We start from the raw sequence: 16,996 nt of genomic DNA on the forward strand, positions 1-16,996 counted from the left end.
TGGAGGGTCTCTAGATAGAAGAGAGAAATGGTGAGGAGCTACCGTAGGTTATCGGGAAATCTGCAGAAAGGAAAAAGAATTCACTGTCTCAAATTTCCTTGGCTAACTTTTAAATGAAATCTGGCTCATCCAATCATCCAACAAAGCCTTTGTCCATTCTTAGAAGGAACAAAAGGCTAGTATGTCTCTAGGTCAACTTCACATGTAAAAGATGTCAACTATGGTAGATATGCCCTTAATGGCACGTTGAGGCCCTTTGTAGAACCAATATGCACAGTATATTTGTTCCACTTAATAGGATTTAGCATGATTTATTATTTTTTAAGTTATTAGAGAGGATTGGAATCAGGTCTCTACTTCCATGGCATATTCTTTTTTTTAATGCTTTATTAACTTCTGATTTACATCATTCCTTTCCACCAGATTTTGAGTTACAAATTTTCTCCCCATTTTTCCCCTACCCACTGCCCCAAAATAGCAGTCCCACAGGATATCCCCTCCTCCAATCTGCTCTCTCCCATATTTTCTCCCATACCCCTTTCGACTTTTCCAGTGGATCTCTATGCCTCAGTGCCTGTATATCTTATTTCCCAATACATGTAAGATGGTATTAATAATAGTATACACACACACACATATATCCAGATTCATTCCCTTCCTCCCTTGTCACCCACCCTTACTGGGAAGATAAGCAGTTCAGTATAGGTTGTACATGTATAGCTAATGCAAAACAATAACATAGTAGATATATTGTAAAAGACTGACTATATTTCCCTCCCTCCTATCCCACCTCCCACTTGTTCTAGTCTCTACTTTGATCCCATCCCTTTTCAAAAGTGGGTGCTTCCAACTTCTCTCCCCCCCACCTGCCCTCCCTTCTATCATCCCCATCTCATCCCTTCCCCCCCATTCTCCTGGAGGGTGAGATATCCTATTTAGTGTGTATTTCACTCCCTCCTCAAGCCAAATTCAATGGAAATAAGGTTGACCCATTCCCTTTTGCCTCCTTATTCTTCCCCTCCTTTGTAACCATTTTCCCTTGCCTCTTCAGTAAGAGATAGTTTACCCCAATCTCTCTCCCCATCTCCTCTCATTATATTCCTCTCACCTCTTAATTTCACCTTTTAAGTATCATTCCTTCCTGTTAAATTGGTCCTGTGCCCTCTATCTATGTATACCTGCTGCTGCTGATCTGGGGTCCCCCTGGCGCGGCTCTTCAGGCCCGCCCTGGGGCTAAAGCCTCGGAGTGGGGGTGGGCTCAATTCTCAGAGCGCTGTGCTGGATTCCTGCCGGCCTGCCAGGCTGTCCTCAGCGGCCAGTTAGCTTCTCTGTGTCATTTTGTGGGTTCTGCAGCTCCAAAGTTTGTTTAGAGTCCCCTTTTTACATGGATTAGGGAGGGTGGAAGCCGGAGCCGCTGGAAGGTCATGCTTCTACTCCATCTTGGCTCCGCACCACCCCCCCCATGGCATATTCTTAATCATAGCTATGATTTATTTGATGCCTGGTCCATTGTCAGGAACATTTATAACATTATTCCTCTAGGAAAAGAGGATCTACTTTATAACATGGTTTCCAGGAAATTGTTCTAACAGAAGGTGGGTGTTATCTTCCCATACTGATGAGGTACAGGCTCTGGGAACGACCCCCACCCTTGAACTCTGATTAAATTGTCCCATTTGATGAGGCATTTGCATGAGGCCGTAAGCCTTACTTTGTGGCTGGGCCCAAACCTCTGTTACTAGCCTAGCTTTTCATTGTCCATCTACTTCCCACCCTTGAGCATATCAAAATATCAATCCACCCTTGAACTGGCCTAGCCCACCATTGTCTATAGTCTAGGTTCTCACTAAATATTGTAAGATGCTTATTAAGCTAGAACCCCTCCTCAGGGGTAACAGGGACCAATTAAATCACCCCTTCCTATGGCTTCAGGCCCAGCCCCTCCCCCATCAGCAACTCCTGCTCAGGTCTCACTGAGGCAGCTCCCCCAGCCTCTCTTCCTATTTCCCAGCCCTTTTCCCCTTGGTTTCCCTGCCTCCCACAGCATCCATATCTCCTACCCTGCATTTCCCAGCATGGCCCCTCCCCCCTCAGGGACCCCTGCTCAGTTCCCAGACACTGGTCTTGCTGAGGTACCTCCCTCTGTGGCCCCTTCCCCTGAGGCAGTATCCACTCAGGCTTCAGGCCCTACCCCCACAGCAGTCACAGAGGTATGACCCCTTCCACTCCTCATGTGCCCCCTGACCTTCCCCCTTGCCAGCCAGATCCCCCAGTCTTGCATTCTGATCTAGTTCAGCCAGCACCCCCCAGTCACTCCTTCACAGGAAGTGGGACTTCCAATCTCCCTTCCCAAACCCCTAAGGGAAGTGATTCTCTCCTCTGGTGAGACAACCAGAGTGCATGTCCCATTCTCCATTTTGCATCTCAATCAAATTTTTAAAAAATAGGACAAGTTCTCCAAAAACCCAACAAAGTTTACTGAAGGCTTTCAGGACATTTCCCTACAATTCCTAGCTTTCTTGGGGTGATTTGCATATCCTCTTCTCTACCTGTTCTTCCACTGAGAAGAGAAGAATCTGGGAACAAGCCCCAAAATTTGAGGATGGTTTGGCTAGCAGTGACCCCAAAAAATACCCCCCAGGAGCAGCTACTGTTCCACTAGTTATCCAAGATGAGATTATCTAACCCGGGAGGATAGGGAGAAAAGAGACCATATGGTACTTTGCCTATTAGAAGGCCTAAGAAATGCATTTCAAAAGCAAGTAAATTCAGAAAAGTAAGTAAAACAAATAAAATCTGAAAGTTAGGGAAGTTACTCAGACAGATAAAGAAAACCCCTTCCTTTTCCTAGATAGACTTGTAGAAGCTGTTATAAAGGTATAGAAATTTAGATCATGACTCTAGAAGGGGCAGCAGTCCTTAACATGTATTTCATTAATCAGTCTACCCCAGATATTAAGAGGGAACTGCAGAAATTGGCAATGGAACCCCAAGCACCTCAGGCCCAATTACTCAGGCCTTTGGAGTCTTTAATAACAGAGACCTGGTTGCAGCAGGAGAAACAATAAAGGGAACGAAGCAGAGTCAGAGAACGTGCTCGATTCTTGGCTGCTGCCATGGCCAGGAAAAACTCTTTCAGGGGACTGTTTTGAAGGAAGCCTGGTCACTTGGGCAGTGGGGAAACCTGCTTTCGATGTCACAAGCAGGGTCACTGGTCCAAAGAGTGCCCCTCCAGGGCACCCCCCCCCAGAGGGAGCCCCAGGAACCAATGCTTCTAGAACCATGCCCATCTGACCAGGAGGGACATTGGAGAAAAGATTGTCCCCAAGTGGTAGAGCCATCTCCCAGTACCCTGTCTTCCAGTCTTCTCAAGACTTGGAGTGAAGGGGAAGCCTGAGGCTTCTCAGTGCTCCCACTTTCTCCATTTCCCTTACTGAACTCTGGACAAGCATTGAGGCTGAAGGTAAGGTTATACCCACTTTATCATGGCTAAGTTCTCTGTTCTGACCAATTGGTTCTACCCTCCCCTTGACAGTCAGGTCAGGGCATGGAAGGGGAAACTAAGGAATGTCTCCAGACATACCCAGTCCCCTGCCTACTTGAGGATCTGTTGTTTAAACACACCTTCCTTATGATCTCTTATCCTGTTACCTTGTTGGGAAGGGACCTGTTGGTGAAATTGGGAAGCCAATTTTCTCTAGTTAAGCCTCCCAGATCTCCCTATGTTTCCTCAGGTGTGTGGGAGTTAATTGAGTCAATTGTTAGGGATCAGGAAATTCCTGGGTGAGCTACTTCTACCATCCCAGCATTTGTTTTTGACTCCTAGATCCTAAAGTACCCCCCCCATCTTGGTCTATATCCAATTAAACCCAAGGCCTGGGAGGGACTGTAACCATTAATTGCTACTCACCCTGACTCATTCTGTGGGTCCAGACCACCAGGTGAAAGCTTTTGAGACTTTGAAAACTAAATTGTCCACCACTCCAGCTTTACCCAATCTAGAAAAAAACCTTTTACTCTCTTATGATGAAGGAAGGAGAGAACAGGCTTTGGGAGTTATTGCCTGCTTTTGAAAACTATTAGATTCTGTGGCTGCTATTGCTTTCCATGTGCTAAATGTCCATAGAGCAGTTTGGAAAGAAAAGGGATATCTGACAGCATTTTGGCCTTGCTGTAGTTATCTTTAATTCCAACCAGGAAAATTGTCTTTTCTCCATTTTTTTTTTGGTGCCTTTTTGGTCTTCTCTTGCTTAACCTCCTTGACAGGTTTGTCTTCTCCAGGGTTCAAGCCATCAACCTCTGGCTAACCACTAAGACTAAGCAAATCTCTGACCAAATGCAAGTTATCCAGCCCACTGGACTTGGCCAGAGTCTGACCCCTTGAATGTGAAGTGTGACCCCCTTGAATGGGATCCAGAGAGGCAGGGATACCTCACCACCCCTTGCCAGCAGGAAGCACTTTCAGAAGCTGAGACCTTCCACCCTTTACTACAAAGGAATTTGGGTCCCATTTGTTTGAGGTAGGGGAATGATAAGGTGCAGGCTTTGGGAACCCCCCTTGAATTCTGATTAAATTGTCCCATTTGAGAAGCATTTGCATGAGGCCATAAGCCTTACATTATGGCTGGGCCCAAACCTCTGTTACTAGTCTAGCTTTTCATTGTCCAGCTACTTCCCACCCTTAATCACTCATTGACCTCATTAACTCCTCCTCAAGACCCTCCCCAAACTCCTCCTCTAGACCACCTGTAGATTCCTCCCACTACCTTCTATATATAGACCCCATCTCAAACCATGTGGTGTGAGAGCACCATAGAATTTTCTAGCACAGACTTACTGTGTCCAACACAAGTGAACTTTTAATAAACTTTGCTTTTCTTTGGCTGAGAGAAGACTTGAGTCAAATTCATTCAGCAGGACCCAGTGTATTGGTATTTTGGGGTCTCCAAGCATGCCTATACCCTACACCTCTTTAATACCATTTTAGGAACTTGGAACTGATTATTTGATTGATTAGAATTCAGAAAGAAAAAAGAAACTCCCTTTTGCCCTTAGAGTAAATGTATAGGCTCCTTCCTCCAGGACCTTTCCCCTTGTCCCCAACTCACATTTCCTTGTTCCACATTATGGAATCTCCTATTATCACCTATAAACTATGGTTCTAGGTAGGTCACAAAGAGTTTGGACAAACATACACAAAAAATATGTATGCATACTTGTCTTAATGTAAAATGGGAGTATTTACATTTTAAATCATGGACTTATACAATGTAAGAGTAAAAGTGACCTTTGGAATGGGATAATGGAGAGAGTAAGGGACTTAATAGTTAAGAAGATTCAGATTTCATTTCTACATCAGACACCTAGTTGTCAGGGCAAGTCACATGGGTCTCAGTTTCCTCCTCTGTAAAAGGAGAGGGTTGGACTCAATGACCTCTAAAGACCTTTCCAAATCTAAATCAATGATCCTATGTTCTTCTCCCATGATAGAAGGCTAGATCCTTGAAGGCAGGGTGTATTTCATTTTTGTTTTTATATTCTAAATTCTGTATTTGGGATCCCTGCATAATGTCTGGTACTCAGTAGACACTTAATAGATGCTCATTGATTGATTGGAATACAATTAGCAGGAAACCAAAATCTTTCCATTTTCTTAATAATTAACTTAATTAATTAGAAATAATAATAAAAGCTAACATGCATATAATGCTCACTATTATACACCAGGCAGTGTGCTAAGCACTTTACAATTGTTTTCTCATTTGATCCCCACAACAATCTTCAAAGGTAGGTACTATTGTTATCCCCATTTTACAGATGAAGAAACTGAGGCAAACAGATTACTTCACTTGACTAGGATCACATACCTGGTAATTGACTGAAGTCAAATTTGAATTCAGGTCTTCCAGACTCCAGGCTCAACCCACTATGAGTTGGGTCATATAGCTGTCCTCCAAAACTATCCTCAACTAAATTAAAATAACTTCACTTAGAAACAAAATCTACTTGCTTGGTGAGTAAAAACAACAAAAAAACCACTTCCATTCCACCTTGCTTTAAAAGTAGAGGAGAGAAAGGAGAGAAAATAGACTGGAGATGAAAGAAAGGAGAAGGAAGAGGAGAAAGGGAAGAGAGTATATATTTTATATGAGCAAACACAAGTGTTTTTAAAGAGCCTGTATTTTCATGGTTACAAGCATGGTGCCATATCCATTTAAAAAAAATAACTCTGGTTGGAACACCCCACCCACTTCACAGTGTCCTCCTCCTGTTCCTGTTAGGGATATGGTAGCAGGTTCCTCTCTCCCCTTTCTCCCACCCCTGCACCAGCTGAGGACACAGTTCTGGGTTCTTCCTCTGAACTCCCACAAAAATAAAACACCAGGCTTCCTTCAGAGGATCAGAGATTTTGTGAGATCCGGTGATTTAATCCCTGGCTCCTGCTCAGAACACAACTTGTCAAACCCCAAGAAACTGATAAATTTTCTGCAGGAGACTCAATAACTTTTCGTCTTTTTGGCAGTGTCTACTTGTGAGCTCATCACAAAATGATTCACTTTTTTTTAAGCAAGGATCCTAGAAGATGCATTCTAGAATAAATTTAAATTAATCATTGACGAGAACTCCCAGCTTGAGTTCTTTTGAAAATAAATCCTGAGGAGGTGTTTTTGAGAACTGAGATGAAGCTGTAACTGAATTCTTCTATTCCAGGTTCTACATATGCACACTTATTCTTACCTATAATCCAACAAGCAATTGAAGCACCTATTATGTGCAGAGCACCACCCCGGGAGGATACAACTCACTTAAGAGTGATCAAGAACAGTTCTGGTGCTAACTGAGGGACCCTAAGTCTCACCTTGTTTCAGGATAGTTGGATGTTTTCACTCAGCTTGGTTCCTAAGAATTTGTCACAGTAATGTTTCTTAGGAAATTTAAATTAAAAAATAACCAAGAGAACCAGACCCTGCCAGCTGTAGCATTGTTCCTACGGGAAAATCCAGGAACTCGTTGTGACAGAAAAAGGGTACTGTCTTCCCATACATTCCTGGGAACTGAAGCTGACCAGAGTCTAGAAGAAAAATAAAAAGAATTCTTTCTCAGAAAAATAGTGGTAATAGTCAATATTGTTTGCAAAGTACTTTACATACTTAAGCTTCACAATAACTGTGAAGTCAGGTCTTCTATCATCTTTATTTTACAAAGAAATTAAATGACACAGAATCATATCTTGTATGCCCCATTTGTGCCCAGTTTCTCCTGATTCCAAGCCCAGTACTCTATCCACTTCACCATGTTGACTCTCATAAATGTTAGTTATTATTATTTACACATAAGCCAACTTAAGTCTAGAGACAGCAGCTTTGAGAGAGGAGGGGAGGGGAGATGAGAGGAGAGGGGAAGGGCAAGGGAGAGGAGGGGGGAAAGGAGAGGGAGGAGGAGGAGGAGGAGGGAGAGGGAAAGAATGAAAAATTTCCACTATGTCCTTTCTTTTCCTTTTCCTGCTCCCATTTCTTTGTCTTCTGGATTTAAGCTATGGACCTTTCCCCCATATCCAGCAGTTGCCTGGAATTAGTGATGCCTATGAGATTCACCCAATGTATAACAGCTTGGATTAATTGTCTACAAATAGAAAAAATGATTCCTAGAAACAATTTGGGTGAGGAAGACTTCCTTTCTAAGCATCAGAATGGCTGAATTCCAGCATAGAACAAATACAGAAGGTTAAAGACTATAGGGAGAGGGAGTTCTATTAAAATAACAACAACAAGAATGGCCAACCTTTAATCCTTTTAGAATGTTCATAGCATTCTCTTCTGAGACTGTTTGTTACCACACTTAAGAAGACAGTGCAATTGATCTAAGGAGCAGGAAAGCAGTAGTTGTTGCAGATGAGCCTGTCGAGGGCACCAGTCTTTCTTCCCCTCTGGGGCTGCCTGTAACAATTTATAAAAAGAGCACATGTTTATTTTAAGCTGGGTTTACATAAAAGCATTTAGATATGCAAACATTTAGATATTTGAAAATATGTGGTTAATTAACTGAAATTCTCTGTTGGTGTTTTGTTAACTGGTTCTTCTATGGTACAGGGGGCTATATTGTCAGGTGGAAGAGTGAGAACCAGGTAAAATCTCAGCATGCTCTCAGAGTAACAGAGCGGTGAAGATCTGGAGACCCTTTTGGCAGGAATAACTTCCTTAGTGTGTTTGTATGTCCACAAGCAAAGGCTCATGAATTGGGTATACTTCAAGATGCTGAGGGTCTTTAGGTATGGCATACACCAGTGTTTAGACAGAGGTTTGGGAACTCTGGAAATCAAAAATCATAGGACTTTGACACTAGCCTTTTTAGTTAGGAAACATCCCTGAGGTTTGGAATTTTCCATAGCTATGTATGCACAATATCACATACCAAGCTGAAAAGAATCTAATTTGGTCAATTGTGTGCTCAGTTGACCCTCTACTGAATAGTCATTTGGTCAATGACCGCTTGTCCTAACTAGATTCTAGTTCCTTCATATAAAATGAGGAAATTGAACTAGATGTCCTTAAGGTCACTTGCATTTCTAAAACCCCATCCTTTGTTCTTAGTCCAAGCACTAGTTTAGGGAGTTTAAACTTCCAATGATGTCTTCTTTTCTACAGGAGAGTATTGGCATAACTCCATTTCTTTGTGTCTTATTTCAAGTTCCTTGAGAGGTGCTCTGTCTCTGATTATCTGTACAGCAGCTGACTGTCTGATGGCTTCTACAGTGCCTAGTGCCAGGAACAGTATCCTTGGGGGTAGGAAAACATGAACAGTGGCAACAGATATGCACTTTGACATGAGGGCTTCCAAAGAAATGACTAGATTTCTTGATAAGTTTGCCCATGTGGAAAAGAAAATGGTGGCCCATCACCATGACCCATTGATATCATACACTACCTGAGTGCTACATGCAATGTATAGTCAATTCCTTTTGTATCAGAGCTGGAAACCCTTGACATTGAGGATCCTAACTTGCATAGAATGTGAGTGTGGTCATAGATTTCCCAAGCATATTTTTGATTACACAAAACCACATTATCAGTGTCCTTCAATCCAGAGACTCTTGTTGCTATGTTTTGAGTGACCATGAAGGACATTAGACACTGCAGCACATGGTTACTGTTGCCATGCGCCCACAGTGTGGGCGAATTGCACATAGCTGTTCCTATAGAAACACTTAGGGCTATAAGAGAGGCAGCATGTCACAACATAATGAGCAGTAGACTTATTTGAAGACCTGGGCTTGAATCTGGGTTCTGATCCCTACTAGTTAGGTGACGCTAAGAAAAAATCACTCCACCTACCTGAGCTGGTTTCCTGATTTATAAAATTGGGGCTAATAAAGCTTATACTATCACAGGATTATACTGAGGACAGTGCTTTTGGAAGCCTAGAAGCCCTATAAAATGTGAGCTATTCTTAGAATCTGAGTGGTTTCTGTGAAGTCTCCAGACCTCTTTCTCAGTCTGATATTCTTACCCCACAACAGATATGGGCTACCGCAGGCCAAAGATAGACACAGCATCCTGGGGCCACTAACGTCTATGCACAATGCTTCTCTATGACTTTTGCAATGGTTTATCTGGCTTCCCTGTGGTTACCAGATAGATCAGGTACCTACAACATCAACAATATGAGAAAACTTTCCACCTATTACCTCAATTCTGCTTTTACTTATATAAACCCACAATTGTGGTATGAAATCTTTTCTCATCTTTTGACCAAAGCCTCCCACCTGCATTCAACTGTCAACTTTAATTCTCCCTAAACAAACTAGACCAGAGGTGGGAAACCTGTGGCCTCAAGGCCACATGTGGCCTTCTAGGTCCTTGGGAGCAGCCTTTTGACTGAGTCCAAGTTGTACAGAACAAATCCTTTTATTAAGGATATTTGTTCTATGAAGTTTGGATTTAGTCCAAGGGTTGCACTTTAGGACCTAGAGGGCCACATGTGACTTCAAGATCTATTCAGGTTCCCCATTCCCACTAGTATTTAATGATTGAAAGGGAAGAGACTGGAGGAGGTATAGCAGCATCTCCCATGGTATTGAATTTGGTTTATTGAGATTCAAATCAATGCAATTCACACCAATAATTGTTAAGCACAGGGCACTGGGCACTGTGATCGGTACGGGAGATACTCAGTCACGCCAGACTCAAGTGGATCTGTTAGCTAATCATTTGAGGGATTTTTTTTGTAATGAGAGAACTAGGTAGTGCAGTGGATAGAGCCCTGGACTTTATCAGAAGTCAGAAAGATTTGACTTCAAATCTGGCCTCAAATATTTACTAGTTTCATGACCCTGGACAAGTCACTTAACCTCAGTTTCCTCATCTGTAAAATGGAGATCATAATGGCACCTACCTGCCTGGGTTGGTGTGAGAATAAAATGAGATAATATTTGTAAAGCACTTTTGGTATGGTGCCTGGCATGTAGTGAGTTCTCAATAAATTCCGGTTCCCCCTTTCCAGTAATGATTCATATCTCATCTATCTATCTTGTTTGAATCTTGCCCTTGTCTTCCCATAAAATGACTACTGGGGGCTGAGAGGGGGAACCCAACTCAATCTAACAAGTTTATGATAGTAACTAGAAAAATGATATAGGTCTTAATAGAAATAGGTATACTAGGAGGAAGAGTGGTTTTGCTGGATAAGATAAGCATCAGTTCTCTTGTGGATATTTGAAATGCCTAATGGATACGTAGGTGGAGATATCAAGAAGTTAGCTAAGGAATCAGGACTCTAGGTCAGGAGAGAGATGAGGGTTAGAGCCAGTTGCTTTGAAATGATAGTTGAATCCATGGGGAATGATGAGATCACAGAAAGAGTCTGGAAATAGAAAAAAAGAAGGTTCAAGATAGAGCACTGGGTGTGGGGGGGGGGGTGGCCAGGTGGCTCAGTGAGTAAAAGCACCAGCCCCAGAGTCGGGATAACCTGGGATCGAATCCAGGCTCAGATACTTACCACCACACCCAGAAATAACTGGCCGTGTAACCTTGGAGCAAATTACTTAACACCAATTGCTTAAAAAAAAAGATACCGCACTGGGACACACCTATACATACGTATAATACATGCTTGATAATCCAGCCAAAAACACTTAGAAAGAAAAGCCAAAAAAGAAGTAGACCACAAAAGAGCTGTGTCATGTAAACCTAGGAGGGAAAAATATACAAAATAGGGGGAGTCAACAATGTCAAATGCTGCAAAGATCAAAATGAATGAAGACTGAGAAAAAAAAACCTCTGGGATTTAGCAATAAAGACATCGTAAGATCATTGGGTCGTGTATCCAGAGTTGGAGGGGACCTGAGGCCATCTTCACTGGTGACTTTAGAACAGTTTCTGTTAAGTGACAGCAATGGAAACCATAGTGCAAGGGATTTCAAAGTGAATGCTAAGTGAGAAAGGGGAGATGAGTGTAAAGTTGCTTGTGTGTGTTTTTCTGCTAAGAGTTTGGTTATGAAAAGAGGAAGTGATATATAGGAAGATGGCATGAGGGTCAAGTAGAAGTTAGGCTTTTTTTTACCACAAGATTTCTAAACTTCTGGAAAGTACAGAAGCCCCACCCTCACCCCTACCCCACTGGGGTTGAGAACATCACTACATGGGTATGTTTCTGCAAGTGAGGAACATATGCCCCTGAGAGTGATACTTTTGGTAATACTTTCTGAAAGTGAGAGAGGTACTTTTGGCACTCTTTTAACTTCCTATCTTGGGGCAAAATCCCAAAAAGTTTATGTCCTCAATCTGTCCTTCCTAGGTGTGGGCTCTACTGTGGCATATATTATCTCTTTTCACTTCAGATGAAACCATTCCCTTATCTAAATGTGTTTGATATTTTTCCTCTTTTTTCATTATTTAATTTTTCCCACAATTACATGTAAAAATAATTTAACATTTTTTTCAAATTTTAAGTTCCAAATTTTCTCCCTTCTTTCCCTTCCCCCCACATTGCGAAGGCAAGCAATTTGACATAGGTTATACATTCATAGTCAGGCAAAGCTCATTTCCATGTAAGTCATTCTGTGAAAGAAAACACAGACAAAAATAAATCCAAGAAAACTAAAGAAAAAAGTATCTTTGATCTGCCTTCAGGCTCTACCAGCTCTTTCTCTGGAGATGGACAGCACCTTTCATCATAAATAAATGATCTGCTAAGATAACTTAGCTATTCTCAGAAATACAATGATCCAAGCGCAACTCTGAAGGATTTATGATGAAAGGTGCTGTCCGTTTCCAGATAAAGAACTGGTGGAGTTTGAATACAGATGGAAGCATATCTATATACATACATATACTCACACACGAGCATATGTGTGCGTATGTGTGTAATATATATTATAACAGTTACTCTCTAAATTGTTCTTGGTACTTTTTCTTGGAGAGGGCAATCAGAATTGTCTTAGGTTATTGTATTGGTGAGAATAACTAACTTATTCATAGTAGATCATCATACAGTATTGCAGTTACTGTGCACAATATTCTCCTGGTTCTGCTCATTTCACTTTTCATTGGTTCATGTATGTCTTTCTGTGTTGTCATTTTCTTTTTTTTTTTTTTCTGAGAGCATCCTGTTCATCACTTCTTAAAGCAAAACACTATTCCATAACAATCATATACAACAACTTGTTCAATCATTCCCCAGTTGATGGATATGCTCTCAGTTTCCAATTTTTTTGCCACCACTAAAATATTTTTGTACACATAGGTCCTTTTCCTTTTCGTTTTTTATCTTTTGGGGTCAGTGAAAGGGTATGCATGGTTTTATAGCCCTTTGCGCATAGTTTCAAATTGCTCTCCAGAATGGTTGAATTAGGATACAACTTCACCAATGGTACATTAATGTTTTAATTTTCCCACATCCCCTCCAATATTTGTCATTTTCTTTTTCTGTCATATTAACCAATCTAACCGATCAAGGTAATCGCTCAGAGTTGTTTTAGTGTGGGTTTCTCTCATCAATAGTGATTTAGAACATTTTTGTCATATGACTATATATAATTTTGATTACATTGTCTCAAAACTGCCTGTTCATATCCTTTGACCATTTACCAATTAAGGAATGACTCTTATTTCTATAAATTTTACTCAGTTTTCTATGTGTTTGAGATATGAAGTCTTATTAGAAAAACTCACCATAAAAAATTTTCTTCACAGCAATGATTACTATTTCCCTCCCTTCTATTTTCCCTGTGCTTATTCTATTCTCTTCTTTTACCCTATTCATTCTCAAAAGTGTTTTGCTTCTGACTTTTATCTCCCCCAAATTGCCCTTCCTTCTATCAGTTCCACCCCCCCGCCTTCTTTTATACCTTTCACTTCCTATTTCCTATGTGGCCAGATAGATTTCTACACCCTCCTGAGTGTATATTATTCCCTCTTTGAGTCAATTCTGATGAGAGTAAGGTTCACGTGCTCCCCTCCCTACGTCCCCCATATCCACCTCCACTGTAAAATCTCTTTAAGGCCTCTTTTTTGTCAGATAATTTATCCCATTTTACCTCTCCCTTTCCTCTTCTCCGAGTGCCTTCTTCTTTCTCAAGCCTTAATTGTGTGTGTGTATTTTTAGATAATCATACCATCACATACAACTCACATCTCTGCTTTCTGTCTATGTATACTCCTTCTAACTGCCCTAATAAAGAGAAATTTTTTAGGATTTATAAATGTCATTTTCCCATGTAGTAACATAAACAGTTTAACCTTATTGAATCCCTCATGATCTTTCTTCCCTTTTTATCTTTTTTATGATTCTTTTGCATCTTGTATTTGAAAGTCAGATTTTCTATTCAGCTCTGGTCTTTTCATCAGAAATGCTTGGTAGTCCCCTATTTCATTGAATATCCATTTTTCCCTCATGAAGGATTATGCTCAGCTTTTCTGGATAGGTGACTCTTAGTTATAATCCTAACTCTTTTGTCCTCTGGAATATCATATGCCAAGCTCTCCAATCCTTTAATGTAGAAGTTGCTAAATCTTCTGTTATCCCAACTGTGGATCCATGATACTTGAATTGTTTCTTTTTGACTGTTTGCAGTATTTTCTTCTTGATCTATAAGGTCTGGAATTTGGCTATAGTATTCCTGGGACTTTTCAATTTGGGATCTTTTTCAGGAGGTGATTGGGTGGAAGGGCCATTGTCCCAAGCTTCACACTTTTTGTGCAGCTGTTTTTGGAGGTAATTCTGGAGACCTGTAAGTTTTTGGCTTTTCCAAGGTGGCATGACTAGAAAGATGTGTATTTACTGTTCTCCTGTACCATATACTCATTTGTGAGTGACCATAAGCACTCTTTTCAACCCTGGAACTGTGACCAGGGTCCCTGCTCCCCTGTGGCCACAAGTTCTGCTGTGCTAATGCTCCTCCTCACACTGGGACTAAGATCCAGGACTGTGACCCAGATCCAAGTATAGACAACGTAATAGAGTCCTGCTCCTGGTGCCAACAAAGGAACCCTCGTAAAGCTCCTTCTGACCAATTGTTTTATCCCTTTTCCATTTGTGGGTTGAGAGGTCTTGACACCACCACTACTGCCAATGACTCAGTCACCCCAACACCTGTTCCTGGTTTGCAAGGCCTGTACTAGACTGTGCTCCTTTCTCACCCTAGTACAACAGACCTTTCCTACAGACTTTGTAAGTTTTCTTGGGCTGGAAAATTGTTCATCTTTTTGTGGGTTCTTCTGCTCTAAAGTTTGTCTAGAGTCATTATTTAAAGGTATTTGAAGAGGTTTGGAGAGAGCTCAGGTGAAGCCCTGCCTTTACCCCCACCATCTTGGCCCTGCCTCTGTGGAAGATATTTTAATAAAGGGAAAAATCTTAAATCTATCCCCTCTAATTTTAACCTCCCTCTTCCCACCAAAGTAAGAAAAAAAAACCTAAATCAAATTCATTTGTTACGTGTGAAAGCTCTTTGAAAAGTCCCTTGTTTCCTGTGAATGTAGGGTATTGCACCATGTGTAATAAGATATGTTGCTACTAATTAGAATTCAAACTTCTCCATAAGGTCAGGGAATAAAATGCCCTATTTGCATTCTGTATGATATCCTGTTTCAAATCACCAAAACTCCAGGAAAGTCACAAATAAAATTTGACTAAGAAAACGAACATGAGTTAGCCAGACTATGAATTGTTAAACTGGCATTAAGCCAAGCTCCCATGAATGTAGGTATATGGTTACTGACATGAAAAGGTAGACCCATCAATAAAGCTTATTTTACCAAAAAATGGGAGAAATTCTCAACCAAGAGCCTCAAATAGTCAGAAGAACGAGGAAGCCGAAGCAACTTCAAATAAAAGCTAAAAGAAGCATATGTTTGCAGAAATTCTAAGAGAAAGGAGGACAGGAGGCATAGGGCAGATAATCGATTTTCTTTCACTATTTTGCTGATTCTCTGCATCTACAGACTTTGCCCATACAAGTGTCTCTGCTTCTCCACATGTTACTTCAGTACACACCAGAGGAGGGTGATAGGTGCACACATATCTTTTCAACTGACTGGGGAAGGATCCTGTTTCACTCCCTCACATTTGAGGATTATGTCTTGAGCAATGAATTCATTGTCCTAAAACAACCAGTAATGAAATCATCTCTGATTATCAATCCAAGCTCTGGGCAATCCCCCGTAGGGGGCCCTCGGCCCTGTGTTGGAATGAATGAAAGGGGACAGTTACAGCAAGCACCTACCTGGCCCGCCTGAAAAACTGATGACAATGACTTCAATTTGAAAGGCTCACCTTGGTAATTGCTTTCTTGGCAAATACCTCTTTCCTAAGGGTTTCCGCTGTAGTGCTCAAACAACTAGATTCCGGGCCTTGGGGGAGTCCAGTTCTTAAGTGATTCCCTTCCTGCAGGAAGACTTTCTCATCTAGATCTTCAGCTGTGACATCTAAGTGGGGCTGCTGTTCTGTGACTGACTAAGAACAGCCCAGAAATTCAGCCCCTGACATTGTCTTAAATTGCCAGCCAGTTTTAAAGAGACAAGTATTCCCCCTGATATACTTGGAGGTATGGGTAGATAAGTGGCTCTTTCCACCCCCACGGGAAAAGACAGAGATGTAGGTTGAAACTCTCCACTCAAACAAATGCATTAAGTCATTTGAAATCAGAGCATCTGCAAACACTTTATGAAACAATTTCCTTTGTTCAGGAGAGGAAAAGCCAGATGATGCAATCTTGAGGTTCCAGCTGGGCTTTCCTCAAAACACATTGAGAACTAGGCAGCTTTCAGCACAGGGAACCTTCTGCCCATTTAATGTGTAATTTGAATGATATGCCCCAAATCCAATCTTCAATTCACTTACACATGATGAGTAGTGGTTACGAGCACAGACACTGCCCTTACAGGAACCTATGTATTGTACAATGCAACTGCAAGACTGGCATCTTGTCCTTGAAAATAATAATTGGAGGGGGAGGGGAGATAGTACCACAAAGGAAGAAGAAAATGGGGTGGGGGCGGGGTTGACCTAGTGAGTTTCAGGATGAAGGAAATCCTTACAGGATGAGACTGGGGGTGGGGTGGGAGACTAAAGGAAGAACATAAACATGCCTTATTAACATCAATGTTGTTATGATTCCCAGAATATTTTGTTATCCCAAGCTTTTTTTTTTTAATTTATTCTTTAAACAGTAGATTCTTAAAGAGAGACGGGCTACTCACTAGGTTCCTACTTTCAGTAGTGGGGAAAAGGAAACAAAAACATGCTTTCAATGAAGCATGACCAGAAATATTAAGTTGACCTATTTAAGTTGACTTAGAGATTCTTTTTGAACCTCACCCTTCTATTATCATCAAGGTCAAGTGGTTCATAGCAAATAATGGAAAAAAAGAGCTTCTTAAAGTTAGCACTGGGAAGTCCTCATGGCTACCCTATAATATAGGTACTAGATGTGTTCATATCTGCCTTCTGAGGTTTGAGGCAGTGAGAGTACTTGTCCCTAGTATTATTGCTGCTGTTGTTG

At 41.4% G+C, this 16,996-nt stretch overlaps 1 long non-coding RNA gene across 1 annotated transcript; it reads right to left on the reverse strand.

Moving 5' to 3' along the window:
• Positions 1–5,295: 5,295 nt before the first annotated feature.
• LOC138151609 (uncharacterized) lies at positions 5,296–16,114 on the reverse strand. Its single transcript, XR_011165876.1, has 3 exons — positions 15,769–16,114; positions 7,783–7,937; positions 5,296–7,072 (listed from the first exon to the last, which is right to left on the reverse strand). It is a non-coding gene; the product is annotated as an uncharacterized lncRNA (long non-coding RNA).
• Between the last annotated feature and the right edge of the window lie 882 nt (positions 16,115–16,996).

Source organism: Petaurus breviceps, unplaced genomic scaffold, assembly GCF_028583685.1.
Source record: "Petaurus breviceps papuanus isolate PSGF00001 unplaced genomic scaffold, PetGlider_PUasm1.0 90903, whole genome shotgun sequence".
NCBI classification, from domain to species: Eukaryota; Metazoa; Chordata; class Mammalia; order Diprotodontia; family Petauridae; genus Petaurus; species Petaurus breviceps.